Genomic DNA, 16657 nt, shown 5'->3' with positions numbered 1-16657 from the left:
CACATAAAAAAATTAGCAACCTAAAACTGTAACACTTCCATAAAAAAGCATAAGAAAAAATTACATTAGGCAGGTATGTATAACAAACAAGATCCACAAACCAGAAGCCTGGGTGATGGCTCAGTGAGTAAGACTACTTGGTCTGCAAGCATGAGGACCTGGGTTCAAATCCCGAGCACCCACATAAGAAGCCAGGCATAGCTGTGTTTGCTTGTCACTGGAGCATTAGGAAGAAAAGCAGGGTGATCCCGGGAGTTTGCTGGGATTCAGCAAAACGGTGAGTTTCTGGTTGACTGGGAGACCCTGTCTCAAGACAATGAGGAACAGCCAAAGAAGAAAATGATTTATGTCTTGGACTCTGCAACCACGTGAATGGGCGCTCACGGCCATACATACGTTGATGTGTCTGCACCCACATGCAAGATTCTGTCTCAGAACAATAATATCACTTAAAACATCCAATTGATGTATCCAAGTTGGCCAAAATTCAAAATATCTTCTCTTCAAAAGTTACTACATGCCAGGCAGTGGTGATGCATGCCTTTAATTCCAGCATTTGGGAGGCAGAGGCAGGCAGATCTCTGTGAGTTCGAGGCCAGCCTGGTCTACAGAGCAAGTTCCAGGACAGACTCCAAAGCTACACTGAGGAATCCTGTCTTGAAAAACAAAAACAAACACAAACAAAAAGGTAATGTAAAGATAATGAAATTACAAGCCACACATTGAGAAAAATGTTGCAAAATTAAATGTCTGATAAAAGTCTTCTATCTCTTCCATGAAGAGATTTGAATATTTACAGCTCAATAAGTAAGTTCCAGTGAGAAATTTTAATGGACATGTCACCAAAGACTCAATCACATAGGATGTCAGCATTATTAATCACCTGATGTGTGCACATGCAAACAATAACCACCACTGTATGCCTGATAGAACAGATGACGTTGAAAGGACTGGTCATTCAGGTCCTGGGGAGGAAGGAAAGCTGTCATCCTTGCCGGCTGCTGGTGGGAATATAAAATGGTATAACCACTTCGGAACATCATTTGGCATGTTTTTCACACATACATCTGGCATGGAATCAAACCATTCCACTCAAAGCCATTTATCCAACAAAAATGAAAATGTATGTCCCTATAAAAACTTGGCCATGAATACTCAAAGAAGCCTAGGTCTAATGGGGTGGGACAGAAATGCTGAAGAGGTGAATGAATTAAAATATTGTGGCAAAGCTCTCTACTGGAATACTACAGAATACTATAGCAATGGTTGAATATTGATAGATGATGCAACACGAATCAACGTCAGAGTAATTCTGGTACATGAAAGAAGCCAGAAATAAGAACATGGTCTACATTATTCGATTTCTATGACAGAGCACAGCATTGGGAGCTGGACCTGGTGGCATATGCTTCTGAGGCAGGAGATCGTTCTATTGTGAGGGGCTATCTCAAAAACAAGTAGAAGAATAGTATCAGGAGGGGTTACAGTGGGGGAACGGGAATCTTCATCTCACAGATGTGCCCATGAGTCGGTGTGTCCAGGACAGCTGTGTAGCTTGATTTTTTCGCCTTGCCCACAGTCTGGACAAATCTCTGTCACCCGCCAGTCCCACAGCCGCTCAGACCCAACCAAATAAACACAGACACTTATATTGCTTGCAAACTGTATGGCCGTGGCAGGCCTCTTGCCAACTGTCCTTATCTTGCTGACTGTGCTTTTATCTTAAATTGATCCATTTCCATACATCTATACCTTGCCATGTGGCTGGTGGCTTACTGGCGTCTTCACATGCTGCTGGTCATGGCGGCGGCTGCAGCCTCTCTGGTCATGGCGACGGCTGCAGCCTCTCTGGTCATTGCGGCGGCTGCAGCAGCTCCTTCTGCCTTTCTGTCCTTTTATCCTGCCTAGCCACGGCCGATCAGGTTTTATTTATTAACCAATCAGAGCAACTTGACATACAGACCATCCCCCAGCACAGCCAAGTGCAGACCATCTCAAACACCTGCACTCAGGCCCATGGTCCTAATCATCCTCTATACGGACCTGCTGGGTAACGCCACAAAGAACCTGAGAATGGGCTCCCACAGGACCTACAGAACATCCCACAGCACTTCCCCTTTCTTTTTTTTTAAAAGGAAGGTTTTAACTTTTACACATCTCCAAAGTCAGCTTGGTATATTTGGGAATTTGGGCGTAGCTTCTCTTAACTACTTCCTGCTGGAGGGGGGCGCTGTATCTTATGGGGATGCAAAGAAAATTTTAGGATCATGGAGTAGTCCGTGAGACCGTATCGTCTGAGCCAGTTGCCGTGAAACGACTCTGGATGCTGGATCATCTGGGCCATGGTGTCATCGGAGACCTTTCAGGTGGTCTTGGCTGGTCAAACCTGATGTATCTTAATCTGGAACAAATCCATAGGCTCTGGATTTCTGTAGAGACAAAAGCAGAGTCTCCTTTCCAAAGTAACACATCCTTATATCCAAATTTTAAAGTCAAGATATCTTTAATATATACATATTGGTTTAACTCAACATCTTTTACGATCAAATGTTTTTCTGCAGTTAAAAATCCCAAAGACAATATAATCCAAACACTCTGTGTGATATCCATCTTTACATGGCTTATTTCCATCTTTACATGGCTTATTTTTTATATTACTTTTACTTGCTTTAAACTGTAGCCTTCTAAGCCCGAAACGGCTCTGTGGCTGCTGGCTCCGCCCCCTTCAATTTCCCAACTTGGCGGTGGTACGTTTTCCACCAGCTCTGGGAGCCATCAAGTCTCAGAAATAGTGGGTCTACACTTTTATCCAAGCAGTGTGTAGCCCAGAAACCTCCTTTTTTGTTTTGTACTAGCAAAGGCTAAATCCGCCACGCAGCTTAATGTTTCATTTGCAGAGGCCTCATTTCCGCCTTACTGCAGGTTAAGCGCACACGCCAGGAACCCGCCAGTAACTCAAACCGGCGGCTGCCGCTCATTTGAGAGAGAGAATTAGGAACTGTGGGGCGTTTACCGACGTCACCGTTCCTGGAGAACTTACCGACGTCACCGCTCCGTGTGTTGAGTTCTGAATCCTCTTTACCACATGCGAGGATTCTTCTCAGATCACACTTTATTGGAGCGCCTCTTGGTTAAGGGACTTTGTCTTTAGTATTTATTTATTTATTTTTTTTCATAACACCGGCCTTTATCCCTGTTCATTTGTCCTTTTTCTTTAGTCCCTTTTTTTTCTTCCCTTTTTTTCTTTAACCCTTTTTTTCTTTAGCCCCAAGTTCGGGCGCCAAATGTAGCTTGATTTTTTCGCCTTGCCCACAGTCTGGACAAATCTCTGTCACCCGCCAGTCCCACAGCCGCTCAGACCCAACCAAATAAACACAGACACTTATATTGCTTGCAAACTGTATGGCCGTGGCAGGCCTCTTGCCAACTGTCCTTATCTTGCTGACTGTGCTTTTATCTTAAATTGATCCATTTCCATACATCTATACCTTGCCATGTGGCTGGTGGCTTACTGGCGTCTTCACATGCTGCTGGTCATGGCGGCGGCTGCAGCCTCTCTGGTCATGGCGACGGCTGCAGCCTCTCTGGTCATTGCGGCGGCTGCAGCCTCTCTGGTCATGGCAGCGGCTGCAGCCTCTCTGGTCATTGCGGCGGCTGCAGCAGCTCCTTCTGCCTTTCTGTCCTTTTATCCTGCCTAGCCACGGCCGATCAGGTTTTATTTATTAACCAATCAGAGCAACTTGACATACAGACCATCCCCCAGCACAGCCAAGTGCAGACCATCTCAAACACCTGCACTCAGGCCCATGGTCCTAATCATCCTCTATACGGACCTGCTGGGTAACGCCACAAAGAACCTGAGAATGGGCTCCCACAGGACCTACAGAACATCCCACAGCACAGCTGTAACACAGCCCACATGAAAACTGTAAACGAACTTAAAACATGATGGGCTTTTAGATTTACTTTTTTAACTTAGTTGCATTCTTCTCGGGCATGAAGTTTGTAAATGACATCATGTCACAATGTCAAAAGTTTAGACAGGCCTACAAAGAGTGACCTATAGTCTCGTGTCCCAGATTGTGTGGATGGTTTCACAAGTTCAAACAGGTTTAAACAGGACAGGAATGTAAACTTTTACAGTTCAAATGCATTCAGTGCATGCGGGAATTATATCTTGATAAAGCTGTTGTTGTCGTTGTCTAACTAAGCAGGAAGCAGGGGTGGGTGGGTGACTCCCAGTGCTCATTTCATGCTTCTCCTTCCTAAGAATAGAGACGGTGTCTCCACAACCTTCCTCTAGATAGCCGAGGTTGGCCCCTGTATGCGCAAAGGCTATGGAGCATCAGAAGAGGGACTGTCATTCTGACCATGTACTTGCAGAAGTGTGTTAACATGGAAGGAAACACGCCTGTTAGGCAACCAATGGGTGAACCTCCATTCCTGGGTTCCGCTGGAGTGAGGAAAGGTATGCATGAGACCTAACACAGATAAGTCTTAAGAAAAGGATGGGGCTCTTTCAGAGGGGACTCGGGCCCTGTGTGGCTCCTACCCTTATTTTTAATTTTTATTAACTTCTTTTCAATTAGTATAGAAAATACCGAGTTTCACTATGACACTTCCATGCACATGTATCACTGCACCTCTCAGAGACTCTCCTCATTGCTGCCCATACCCCTCCTTCTCCTTGCCCCACTGGCCCCATTTCACCTGGCTTTACCTGTCCTGGTCTCTTATCACATATGTATGAGTGTGATTTAAATTTAGATTCTGTATATGAAAGAAAAGGCATGTTCGTCTGTCTTCTCCCCTTTCCATTACTGTCTCTTGCTCCGTTTGTCCTCCTTCGGTCATCTTTCAGCACTGTGTCCCACAGTGGCTGTTTGCTGGTCTTTCCTCCAGCTGCTTCCTGAGCAACTGTCCTCTGTAAGGGATCTCCTCCTTGACACCACCCCGATCCCCACCGGGGATGTGCTCACTCTCTCCTGCCTTTCTCTGCCCTCTTAGGACCAAGAACACCCTTGAAGGGGTGGTCCTTTTACTTTCTGAATCATCAGCAACTGCCCACATCTCCACCCCATCCTTCAAGTGCTAAGAAAACAAAACGAAGAGACACAGAAGTATAATTACATTTTTTCAAAAGTTTGAATGCTTACATTCCAGCATATTTGAATGCACATATAAAGAAGAAAAAATTGCAGATGAAATTATGAATAATTTTATCTGTTTTACATTTCTATGTTTTATAAATTATCTCCAATGAATAAGAAGTTGACACAAAGGATAACATTGTGAAATATAACATGAAAGCCATAAACGTGATTTCCATGTTGGAAGAAAAGGCACTACCAAGGAAGACAAGTAAAAACAAATGGAAAAAGCACTGTTCGGTCAATAGTTGCAGGGCATGATTTATTTGAACTGTACCGGGGCCTTGTGGCCTCACAAATAAGAAGGAGGGAAGTGAGAGAGCTTGAGTAGTTATAAATATGCACTAAGTCTGAAGACAGGAAGTTAGGGGAGTTTACCCATAAGAGTGTCAGTGTTCTCCAAAGCAGCAGTCATCTTTGATCAGACCTACTGTCACATGAGAACATGGGTCCTTGCCTCTGGACGACTGTAGGGGCTCTGCTTCTCACCCCACCATCTCCCAGCTGCACAAATGGCCTTTTGTTACCCCTGAGAACCCATGTTCCATGTGACTGGAGATGTGGTGAATGTAGCCCATTTGACCACATGACCTGGGACTTGCACCTCTCTGGTCTGCCTCCTGCAAGTTTATTTCCTCTTCCTGCATAGCTTGTTCACTCAGGCTGGCCCTGCATCTGTTCCTGTGAATCTGAGCCCAGGGATTGGCCGCACTGTAGATTTCCCCTCACAGTTGGTGAGTTCAGCACCAGGAACAAAATGTCATCTTGAAGCAGGGCCTTCCACCTTCCCCCAGCTGCCCCACCACCCTCTGCTCCTCCATCCTCTTCTCAGAAGGACAGACATACTATTCGTATCCTCTCCTTCAGAAGAGGCTAGCTTACGTCCCTGTCCCCTGTGGTATTGTTTTCTATGTTAAGCAATAATTGTACAATTTCTTTAGAAGAGATTGCATGAAGGACTTCCGGGAATACAATCTGTCTCTCTGCCCTCCCTCTAACAGTTCATGTCAATCCTAAACTCCGCGCTGCTTGTAGCAAGGGTCTCGACCACCCTTTCCTCTCTTCCTACGCCTTTTCACCCCGTGCAGTCTCGGCCAAACGTCTGTCCCACACAATACTACATAGTTTAAGATCATCTATAAGGCCCTGCGCCTTCCCCTTGTATCACAGTCAGAAGGTGTTTATGATCTTCAGTTGAAGGAGATTCTTCAATGGAAGCATTAAAGAGTCCTGCTCCCTTTTCAATTTGGGACCAACATTGTCTCCTTGGTGCTGTTGTTAGTTTGACTGGTTATCTTTTTTTAAAATTCTTTCACTGTGTGTGTGTTTGTGTACTTACACACATGCACACACATGTTCCGTAGCACACATGTACACACATGTGCCGTAGCACACACATAGAGAGGTCAGAAGATAACCCATGAAAATTGGTTCTCCCCTTCTACCGTGTGGCATCAGGGCACTGAACTCCAGCCATCCAGCTTAGCAGCCGGTGCCCTTATCCACTCAGCCATCTCCCCGGCTCCGACTGGTTGTTTTTGTGAGGCAGAGTCTTAACTCTAGAGCCCAGGCTGATCCAGGATTCCCAGGCAGTCCAAGCTGGCCTCAGATTTGAGGCTGTCTTCCGGCCCCAGTCTCCCGAGTGCTGGGATTAAACACATGAACCACCACATGCAACTTCTTTGGGTGTAGCTGTGGTTTTGTTGATGTCTTTTAATTAGAAGAGATTATGAGATTAATGCCAGACTACTTAGTGATATCTTCTGCCACAATGGGGTCTAGTGTGCCAAGGAAATTAACAGTTGATTCTTCCATAGAGAAAATAGCTCATTATCTAATAAATCAATCAATTATAAGCTCCAGTAATAGATAACTAGGAATGAAGGATACAGAGAAGGAAGCAAGACCACCCTATTTTTATAAGATTTCTGAGAGGAAAGGAGAGACTATATCAGACTACCAAATAAGTACTTTAAATTAAGAGCTCCTCAGGCAAGCATTTCTTTTCCGTTTTACTGAAAAGGATTTACTGCTGAGGATTAAACCCAAGGCCCTGAGCATGTCAGGCCAGTGCTCTACCACTGAGCGATATCCCAGCCCCAAAGATCTCTTCTTACTCTTAAACATGAGGCAGAAAAATGGCATCTGTTATAGAATATGAATATTGCCACGTCTCTGGCAATTCCTCACAGAGCGTGGAAGCCTAAGGGGCCATTCCAGGAAAACAGAGTCTCTGGGCGCAGTTCCCTAAAGCCCAGAGGAATCGCTCTGGCATCCTCACACCTGAACTCGATCCTGAGGCCCCAGGAGCTGTCCTTATCCCAAACCGATTTCTCCCTGAAGACATTGGCCATGGTAGGATGGAACAGAGTTCCCCTTGAGATGATGCCAATATTGGCTCAAATGTGGCTGTTCCCATATGTGAACGAGCACTTCCCATTTTCTCCCACTTCATTAGTTACTCTTCCTGTTGCTGTGACAACCGTTTCCAACAAATTAAGTAACTTAAGAAGGGCTTGTTTTGCTTCATAGATTGAAGAAGGTACAGGGAAGGTGACAGGGAAGGCATGGTGACAAGAGCATGGGGCAGTTAGCCATATCGTATTCTCAGTCAGAATTCACAGAACAATCGGTTTTTAAATTGCATTACTATTATTTGTATGCGCGTTTGCGAGTGCTTGTGTGTGTGTGTGAGTGTGTGTGTGTGTGAGTGTGTGTATGTGTGAGTGTGTGTGTATGTGTGAGTGTGTGTGAGTGTGTGTGAGTGTGTGGGTGTGTGGGTGTGTGTATGTGTGTGTGTGAGTGTGAGTGTGTGTGTGAGTGTGTGAGTGTGTGTGTGTGTGTGTGTGTGTGTGTGTGTGTGACAACTTTATGGCTTAGTTGTCGCCTTCCACCTTTGACGTGGGCTCCAAGGATTGAACTCAGATGGCTGGTTTTGCTCATCAAATGCTGTGCCCCGAGCTGTCTCTCCAGCCCCGCTTTCTCCTTTCTCTGCAGCCTAAGACCTCAGACTATGAAATGTGCCAATCACATTCGGTGTGAGTATTTCTACTGCACTTAACTCAGTCAAGAAACTTCCTCACAGACGTGCCCAGTAGTTTGCCTCTTCAGTGATTCCATATTCTGTAAAGTAACACTCTTGGTAACCATCACTCCCACTGCCAAGTGTGCTGAGAATCAGCTCTGACATGTGGAAGCCATTGTACTCATGGCAAATGAGGACTTCTGTCCAGTTGTGGCCACAAAGACACTGTTTTTCTAAAGACATCAAGTCTCTGAATCACAAACCCAGCCCAATGCCTCCCCATTTTCTGCAAGCTGTATTTATATTAACTCATGGTGGTACACTATAAAGAAAAGCCTTCTAATATGAAACATGTATCAGTTCTCTCTTAGAGAACTCATGAAAAGCCATGCTTGGTCCCCAGAAAAAAATAAACACAATATTCTGCATGCAATTTTTATGAGGAAATTGTACCCTCTTAGAACCCCCAGCAGTTTCTGAAAGAAAAAAGGAAAGTAAGGAAGGGAGGAAGGAAGGAAGGAAGGAAGGAAGGAAGGAAGGAAGGAAGGAAGGAAGGAAGGAAAGAAAGAAAGAAAGGGATGATCTTCAGGTTCAGGAGGAAGTTCTATGCCTGTGTCTCATAATGGCAGTTAACAGGTTCTGGTATAATACACTGGGTCAAATGCTCAGACATCATGGTCCGGGTCGGATGGCTCAGCTCATAAAGACACTTTGCTGCCAAGCCTGACAGCCTGAGTTTGATCACTGGACCCCAAATATCAGAGGGAGACAGAGGACTCCCATAGATTCCTCTGACTTCCACAAAGTCCTCTCCCCTCACTTCTACATAAACACACATAAATGAAGAATAGAAGCACTTGAGAGGCAGAGGCAGGCGGATCTCTGAGAGTTCGAGGCCAGCCTGGTCTATAAAATGAGTTCCAGGACAGGTAGAGCTGTTACACAGAGAAACCCTGTCTCGAAAAACAAATACAAAAAGAATGGAGACTAAAATGTCAAGTTAAAAAAGTCATACATTGTATCAAAATACTTAAAAAACTGATTCTAGGTAATTTAACTGGGACACTATTCATTTAAACATGTTACTAGATCTAAAACCTGATTCAATGAGTTACAGAGAAAAACTGAACTTGCTTCCCTTTAAGATACAATATAAATGTTTCAGATTTGTTTCAAAATTAAGTGTTTAAAAGACAGTAAAAAAAAATATCCAACTTTCATTGAATTTTCTGTGCAACACTGAGATGTGACAGTGGCATTGAGTCTGGACAGAATGGGAAGGTAAGGATGTTTTTGATCCACAAAAATAAACAGAGACAAAGGACTGTCCGTAGACTTGAGCAGACTGGGGGTTTGTGTAACAGAGGGGCCCAAGGAGAAACTTCTCTCTTTGCTGCCACCTAAAGGAATGTTTGAGAATGACACCTTCAAACACAATGAAATGCAGTTCAACATAAGCACTTATAAAATCAAAGCCTATTATCTCTTATTGATGTGCAATTACACAGTCTCTTAATCTAATAAACGCTGCAGGTTCCACAGCTGCCACCCTAATCAGTGATCTTTCCCAACACCTAGAACAGTGCCCTGTACAATATGATACTTTCTTCATTAGTGCCATAATTAAAAAAAAAATCTACTGTCACCCCAATTTCACATTCTGAGACTCGGCTTCTTCTCCTAGAAAATGAGGGATTAAAAGTGAATGATTTAAAGTATCCTTTTGGTCAGGTCAGGAGGCAGGAGCATCTCTCTGAGTCTGAGACCAGCCTGGTCTATACAGTGAGTTCCAGGACAGCCAGGCCTGTGTAGAGAGACCCTGTCTCAAGAAAACAATAGTAATAATAATAAATGAATGACCAATAAATAAATAATAATAGATTAATAGATAAATCAATAATGTCTTTCTCACCAGGCTTGCAGGTACACACCTGGAGATTCAGTACTGGAAAGTAGGAGGATTTTGTCGTTTCAGACCAGCTTGGTCACATTAACAGTTTCAGGCCAGCCAAGGTACTATCAAAAGACACCATCCCCAAAAATGAATAGCCTCTCTTCTAATATCCCCAATCTCTGTGGGTCTCCTTGGTAAATGGAAAGTGCTTCATCCAAGGTTATGATCCTTCAGTGATCAGAGAGGGATCCCGCTTGAGGCACCCCCACAGGTGCTGTGGAGAATCACTAAAAAGGACCGAGAGAGACACATGGCAGAAACCACATGAGAGATGGACTTCCAGACACACGGCTGTGTCGATTCCCAGGGTCCTTAAACCTACTGCAAAGGGAAACTGCGCCATGTTAGAAACGCAATACCGTTTCTTTCATGTGTGCCCTACAAAGCTCCTGTACATAATGAAGCATCCCCACGAACACAGATTTGCTGAGGCATCGGCACGTGTGAAGCAGAGATGCTGATTCTTTTCCGAAGTAAATGCTTTGGTATTTCTCCCCAGAACCTCTGGGAGAGAGCAGAATAGCCAGTATTTTTAAAGAAGCTTCATTTAATCTGTCAGTTTGATCTTTAACTAATTTGTTTTTAATATGATAATGGCAACTCAGATATAGGTGGATTTGGGGAGCACATGAAAAAGGAGGGGGAAATAGGACCACTTATACAAAACTGTTATTATGTATTCCATTCTCTCTCTAAACTATTTCCCTAGACACTTCCTTTCTTTGGGAAGTAACTCTCAGCCCTTTCCCTACACGAAATCATTTGCATTCACACTAATATTACAGATTTCTAGCTTTCTAGCCCAAGCCATGAATCCATGATGCAGCCTAGGAATTTACCATTTTAATTGCTTACCCAACAGGTCCGTGCAGATGTGTCTAAGTAGCGTATATTATTGTCCCCTCAAGATAGATTAATGAAAAATGCGTTTTCCCCTTTCTTTTCTTAGTTTGCAATTCATTCATCTTCATGGTAGCCCTGCGCCCTCTAGTGGAAAATTTTGCTGCGCCATCCTACAAGCAAGTTGCAAAGACTTGCTCAAAAACACTTATCAGAAAGTCTTGGTGGAAAACAATGAAGAAATGGGGGAATACGGTATAAGAAAAAACCATCTTGATAATCTAGCACCAGACTTATGCACATTTCCATACGAATGTGTATATAATGTAGGTTTATGTAAGTACACACATTTTAGAGAGGAAATTTTAGGAAAAGTTGACAACACAGAACCGTTGTCCCTTCCGTACTGAGATTCTGTTACCTGCAGACCCTTCAATTGTGCATTTAAATTATCCACAGGAAAAGAGCGCCTGTACTTTGCATGTTCCAGCCTCTTTTCTTTCCATCACTGCCTAGATGCTGCAGTCTTGTATCCATTTGGGGTGACTTCGAGTCTGCGGAAGATCATGCACAGGTGGTTGACAGCCCCTCTGTCATTTCGCACAAGGGACTGGAGGCCTGCGCACTTCCGAACTCCTGACAAACTTTGCTTCATGCCAGTTGGCTCTTCAGTCCCTTAAAGATTCACAAATTCAGTTGTCCACAGACATGGAGCAGGTTGTATAAGGGAGTGAAGTGGATGAGATAGATGGCGGGGACCCAGGCAAATCAAGTTTGCTACAGTGAAATAAATCCAAAGAATTGTTACACTTGTCCCAAGCCTTCTGTGGACCTACTGGAATTTTGTTTCACAAGTCAGCTGGGATTCCCGGTTGACTAACTGACTTACAGTGTGCTGTTTATATGTATGTAGTATATGACCCCAACCTCATCCACCCAAGGGACAGCATTGCAGAGGCGCCGAAGACATTTATGGTTTTTATACATAGAAATCATAGGTAAACATGGCATCATTGGCTATGATGTTTGAAGACCGATTTTAACATCTGATTTTATTTTAGTTCTTATTTGAATGCTCTTGGACCACATGTAATGAGACTGCTATCTGAATAAAATACTAGCTATCAAATAACAAAAAAAAAGAAAGAAAGAAAGAAAGAAGGAAAGAAAGAAAGAAAGAAAGAAAGAAAGAAAAAAGAAAAGAAAGAACCTCAGGTGAATCCTACAGTCCTCAGTGGCAGAGCTAGAATTTGACCTCAGAAGCTTCTATCTTAATAAATATTCCTTGGATCAGAGGACTGCACTGCAGATCCATGTGGTGATTTCAGCAAGGTCTCTGTGTGTTCCCAGGGAAGCAGTTCCCTCCACACGGCTCTGTCACCTGGCTGTTAGTTTCTTGCCTTACTGCTGTGACAACTGATGCTAGGATTGATTCGGGCTCACAGTTCCAGGGACACAGTCCATTGCAGCAGGCGAGGTGGGAACAGGGTGTAGCTGGTCACGTGATGTCCCCATCCAGGAAGCAGAGAGCAATGAGTGCCTATGCTCAGTCTCTCTCTCTCTCTCTCTCTCTCTCTCTCTCTCTCTCTCTCTCTCTCTCTCTCTCTCTCTCTCTCTCCCTCTCTCTCTCTGGCATAAGTCCTGCCCATGTTCAGAGTAGATCTTCCCATGTCAATTAACCGAATCTAAATAATCTCTCGTGGACATGCCTGGAGACGTGTTTCCCTGGTTTCAAATGCCATCAGTTGATAATCCCGATTAGTCACCACAACAACTAACTAACCCTGAAAACCACTTGTGATTGTCCCAGCCTCCCAGGACAGAGCACATTCCCTCCTGTCCTGGCCTTGTTTGTAGAATTCCTATTTCTCAGCCATTCAAAAGGCCAAAGGAGGCTCCCTTTGAGCAGCAGCAATGAGATTCTCAGCTAGTCTTCTCCCTTACAGTAAAGTTAAGCCGTGATTTTTAGTAAGACCGATAACTAACTGCCTGCGGTGTTGTCTTTACTTCAACCAGATAGCCATAACTACTTCCTCCAATCCTGAACTAATCCATGTACAAACTCCTCCAATGGCAACACAATAGTTCTGTTTTGACTGGGTATTTCACAGGCCCCTCTGGGTATGTGGCCCATTTCTTCCTGTTTCCACTTAAAATTTCCTTGGATGTGTTTCCTTGCAGTGTTTTGATACAAAACACTTTTCTCTTCTCCCAAATTATCAAGAGAAACAGAGGAGCTGAATACACACACACACACACACACACACACACACACACACTCCCTTCCGTATGGGCCACGTACGGAGATGCCAAACAATTAATTATCAACATTCACAGACAGAACATGGAAGGGTTTAGTTATCAGTAACAAAACCAGGGAATCCGTGTGGATAATTGTGTGTAGTTCAGTCAAAGGACAGGTTCGCACCGGGTACACTTTCTGACTTGTCTGTGACAGTCACTGCCTCAGTCAGTCAGTAACCTCAACCAGCCACTGTGTCTCTGGGTGTCTCCGGCTGCCTTTCCTGTTTCCTGGCGCCCATCAAACTTTCAGGAATGCCACTGAAGCTCTGAAAAGGCTGACCTTCTCTTCTGGTGTTTTTTGGCTACAGGTGTAGCTGTGACTTTTTATCTCAAGAGTTATTTCTCGCAACTGTTCAGACTCTGTGACTTGGTTCCCTCCCAACATACTTGAGACTGTTAACACACACAATGCTATTTTAATAGCTTTTCCCGTCACTTCGATGTTAATTTGGAAAGTGAAACTAAAATCACAGTGAAACTGCTTATTTTAGTGAGTAATGAACTGACTGCCGCCCATTTACTCTGAACAAACTCACTAGTTTCATGATTTCCTTCTACTCAGCGTGATACACTTACATTATAGACAGTCGGCTCCTGCTGGTTCAGTCACCTTCCCTTAACTAGTAACTAGTGTATGATAGAGAGTGACAAGTGCCGTTTCTATATTCCGTCAAGCCTCTCTACTAGTCTACAAAGGATCATTAGACAGGAGGATCTCAAACTTGCAGCTGCGTCCCGATAACCGGAGGGCTTTCTAATACTAAGATCACAGGCCTGCGGGACGGCTCGAGGGGGTGGAGGCCCTTGCTGCCAAGCCTGGGCACCTGCATTTGATTCCAAGAACCCACACGATCTAAAGCTAGAGTTGTCCTATGACCCCCACAGCCACCCTGTGGCACGTGTGCACACTCACTCACTAAATAAATAATTGGAAAAAAAAAACCCTCAGATTACAGGAGCCCCGTTGCCAAAAATGTTCAATTGGAAGTGTGAGGTGGGGCCCCAAACATTGGATTACTAACAAGCCCCCCAGGTGCTGGGGAACACTCTTCAGAACTAACCCTCTAGAATGGAACCTGGAGAAACTTCCCCAATGTGCAATGTCACGGAGCCTTTGAAAGGTGTGCTTAAAGTCTCACACAACGTATTGTGCTAAGGTGTCTGCAGAACGCAATGCATTTTGGACCTGATGTATGCGACAAACCCCACAGTAATAATACAAGGAGACTCGGGAATTTTTAAGCAGTTGAAATGCAGCTCTGCATTTATGCAAATGAAATTACAGCAATAGTCTAAACAGATGGCTGGAAACTCCTGGCCCTGACAGTACAGAAACACAATGCTGCTAAGGACCAGTGGGGACTGGTGCCACCAGGGGGCACCATTTGAGTTATCGGAGTATAGATTCCTTAAAAATTCCGGGTTAGGTTAGAAATCTGGGAGAGATATAGGGGGACTAGGAAAGAAAGTAGGGGGAGGGAGGAAGGGAGGGAGGGAGGTTGGGAGGAAGGGAGGGAAGGGAGGGAAAGAGGAATAATATAATTCTGCTCAAGGCTTTGGTGTTTGGGAGTCGCAGAGTAAATGCCAAGGATGATGAAAACAACATGTACCGAAGACCAGGAGATGCAAAACCTCGAAGCAAGGTCAAGGCCAGCTATGGGGGGCAGGGCGGGGGCGGAGCTAACACTTTGCAGAGTTTGTTCGGTCAGCCTCAGCTGAAGTGTTTTCAGGGCTTGGAGGAAAACCTGACCAGCATGACAGAAAGGTACAGAAGCGGAGGGATTAAAGAGATGTGGAAAAGGAACCAGGCTTGATGAGGGCAGCGTCTTGTGAGACCAGCATTCCAAAGACTGAGGCAGGAGGATTGCGAATTCAAGGTTAGCCTGGGCTACATGGCGACGCGCCTTCAAAAACACCCACCAATGGGGCTGGGTGACCTGCAGGTCCAGCAGGTGAGCTGGTGCTGATGATGGGAAAAGCTCTGAGAACTGGACGCGCCCCTGCAGGAGATGTCCCAAATGTCACAAGGCACAGCTGGGAATGTGAGCACAAGTCACACATTGCTTTATGGCATTGGGTGAGAAAGACAAGTGCAATGTGAATTTCCTCATCGTTTCACTTTATTTTCACCCAGTCTTTCCAGACCAAGTTTGCTACTAACTCAATTTCAACATTGCAAATATTAAATTACAGCACTTTCATAACTTGTTAAAATAAGTCGCATACCCCTACCTCCTCCACCTATTTGCCGTCATGAACACTTGCAATCTTAGTTGAAAAGTTTGTACATCGACCTGAGCAGACATGAACAGTTGATAAATGCCTTGATTTCTGGGAGGCCCTGTGGAGAGTACCACGTGCAATTATGTCTTCATACGGCAGAGGGCGCGATGGCCCTGCATCTACATTGTGTGGTGAATTTCTGAATGGTCTTATGAGGATTTATAAAGTGGGAAAGGTTGATGACCCTCTTACACTGTCTTCTTAAAATGTCACTTCTAATTTCACTAACAAGTGATTGTCTGGCTTGGGAATCTTTACAAATGAATCATTACTACCCTATCCTCTCCTGGTATTTTTTTTAGACCCATTGTATTTCATTTCACAAAATTGCTTTTTAGATATAAGTCCTGATTTTTGAAAAGAGATTTATTCATTTGTATTTACATGTATTTGTGTGCCTTCCTATCCTGGGAAGCCAGGGAGCATTACATCACTTTGAGCTGAAGTCACGGGTAGTTGTGAACTCAATGTAAATACAGAGAACGAGCCCTGGGCCACCTCTCCAGCCTCAGAAGCCCTGATTCTTATGATTTTTTCCAAGCCAACTTTTTGATTGAGGATGTACTGTGTGTGTGTGCGTGCGCGCGTGCGCGTGTGCGCGTGCGTGCACGCATTTACTAAAGTTAATCTCCTGCACTGGAACACAGAAGATCTCTGTACACAAATAATTGACTTTTTGCATGTACCTTTTGATACCACGGTGACTTGAGTAATATTTATCAAATCACAAAATGCTATTGGCAAATGGTGATATTCTTTGATTTATATGTTATTCCTATTAACTTTACAGAACTAAAATCCTTGTTCAATTATCCTATCAAGCAGGTGACACTTGCCCAGTTATATGGTGATCCATGTAGCAAAAGCTGCTGGTCACTGCTGAAAGGGAATGTTTTCTTTTTAAAAAAAATACTATTTTATTTATTTACACAGGCATATGTATGTGCACATATGACTACCACATGTACACACACACACGTGTGGCTGTGTAAAAGCCCAGCGACAACACTGGGTGTTTTCCTCCACTACTCTCCACTGCGCTGTTGTTTTGTTTCGTGACAGGGTTTCTCCCTGGACCTGGAACTCACCAGGTCCAGTAGT

At 44.3% G+C, this 16657-nt stretch overlaps 1 protein-coding gene across 8 annotated transcripts in view; it reads left to right on the top strand.

Moving 5' to 3' along the window:
- The window catches only part of Marchf1 (membrane associated ring-CH-type finger 1), a 748496-nt gene that overhangs the window by 721508 nt on the left and 10331 nt on the right, over window positions 1-16657 (top strand). The window lies entirely within an intron of this gene.

This window comes from Peromyscus maniculatus, chromosome 17 (assembly GCF_049852395.1).
Source record: "Peromyscus maniculatus bairdii isolate BWxNUB_F1_BW_parent chromosome 17, HU_Pman_BW_mat_3.1, whole genome shotgun sequence".
Taxonomy (NCBI): Eukaryota; Metazoa; Chordata; class Mammalia; order Rodentia; family Cricetidae; genus Peromyscus; species Peromyscus maniculatus.
The sequence above is the reverse complement of the archived record's forward strand: the minus strand, read 5'-3'. Positions and strand labels throughout refer to the sequence as shown.